Consider the following 1,690-nt stretch of genomic DNA (forward strand, 5'->3'; position numbering starts at 1 on the left):
GCTAGAGCCAATTCTTTAAAATCCATCACATATCCCATTGGTTCTGTTTCTCAGCAAAACCCTGACTGATACACCATTGAATCCCAGGTTCCCCTGTGGACATGGCTCAGAAATATTGTATTATGACCCACAGTCAAGAATATGGCCTGGAACGTCAGTAAGACGGTGGGCTAGGAAGCTCCATGCCCTTGTTTCTGGTGGAAACATTGACAGGACAACTAGAGACTAATGAAAATAGCTATACAGACGCTCTGGAAAGCAGTCAAAGATTTATAGCAACACGTAAACACACAACCAAGAAACAGCCATATTTATAAAGGGAGGAAATTTCATGACATTTTGCATGTTCTTGCCTCACCCTCTGCACGGCACAGGGCAGTTGAGGGGAAGAGCTCGAAGTCCCAGTTTCCTTCCTCAGCCCAGAAGGAGCAGAATGGAACTTATATGCCAGATTTTCACCTCCCTATGGGCCGCCTGACTGACCGGCCTCTGTTTCAGATGAGTGAGGGAGGCGCGATTCGGATGCCAGGCTGGCAGCATGTGTGGAAGGCAGTGGCGGGCGCTATGATGAGTGAGAGCTGCGGGGATGCAGACCTGCTGGTGCCTGGGACGAGGGATCACAGACAGAGGAAATAGTGGGATGTCTAAGGCCCTGAGGATGCGCTGAGGTGAGCCTCTGCGGGAAATTGAGACCTTTAAAAGCCATTGTGTATATGGGAGAAACGGGCAAAAAAACAAAACAAAAAGCACCACACACACACACACACACACACACACACACACACACACACAGACCTAGGCACACACACGTCCAGAAAATACCTGAGAACTTAAGCCTTCATCCCAAGCTGACCCCGAGATTCAGAGCACAGCGTGCTAACTAGTGAATGCCTTCCCCTCCATCTGCAAAGACCTAGAGAGACGGCAGTTTTTTGAATGCCCCACCTTCAAAAACACATCACAAGGCATATAAAGAAATAGGAAAACAGAACATTCAAAGAAACAAAATTAATCTACAGAAACTGTCCCTGAAGAAACACAGGCATCAAACTTACTTGGAAAGATTTAAGACAAGTGTCTTAACTGTGCTCAAACAACCAAAGAAAAATATTAACAAAGAACTAAGGGAAATAATAAAAATGACATATGAACATAAGAGAAATATCAACAAAAATGTAGAAATTATTTTAAAAAGAGCCAAATAGGAATTCGGGACCTGAAAATTACAATAAGTGTATTGAAAAGTTTACTAGAGGGGTTGAATATTAGACTCAAAAATGCAGAAGAAAGAATCAGCAAACTTAAAGGCAGGTCATCAGTTCACAGCTACCCAAGTATGGGGAACAAAAAGAAAACAGAATAAAGAAAAGTGAGCAGAACCTAAGGGAGATATGGGACACCAGCAAGCCACCCAACATACATATTATGAGTGTCCTAGGAGAAGAAGAGAGAGAGAGAAAGGTGTGGAGAGTGTACCTGAACAAATAATGAAAACTTCCCAAAATTGCAAGAAGACCTGGATCTATAAATTGAAGAAGCTCAAGGAACTTCAAGTCCAATAAACTAAAAGGGACAGACACCAGGACACATTATAATCAAACTGTTAAAAGCCAAAGACAAGAGAGAATCTGAGAGCAGGATTCTATTGGGTTTATATCCTATATGATTTTTAAAAATGTATAAAAAATGG

Source organism: Propithecus coquereli, unplaced genomic scaffold (assembly GCF_000956105.1).
Source record: "Propithecus coquereli isolate 6110/MARCELLA unplaced genomic scaffold, Pcoq_1.0 Scaffold404, whole genome shotgun sequence".
Taxonomy (NCBI): Eukaryota; Metazoa; Chordata; class Mammalia; order Primates; family Indriidae; genus Propithecus; species Propithecus coquereli.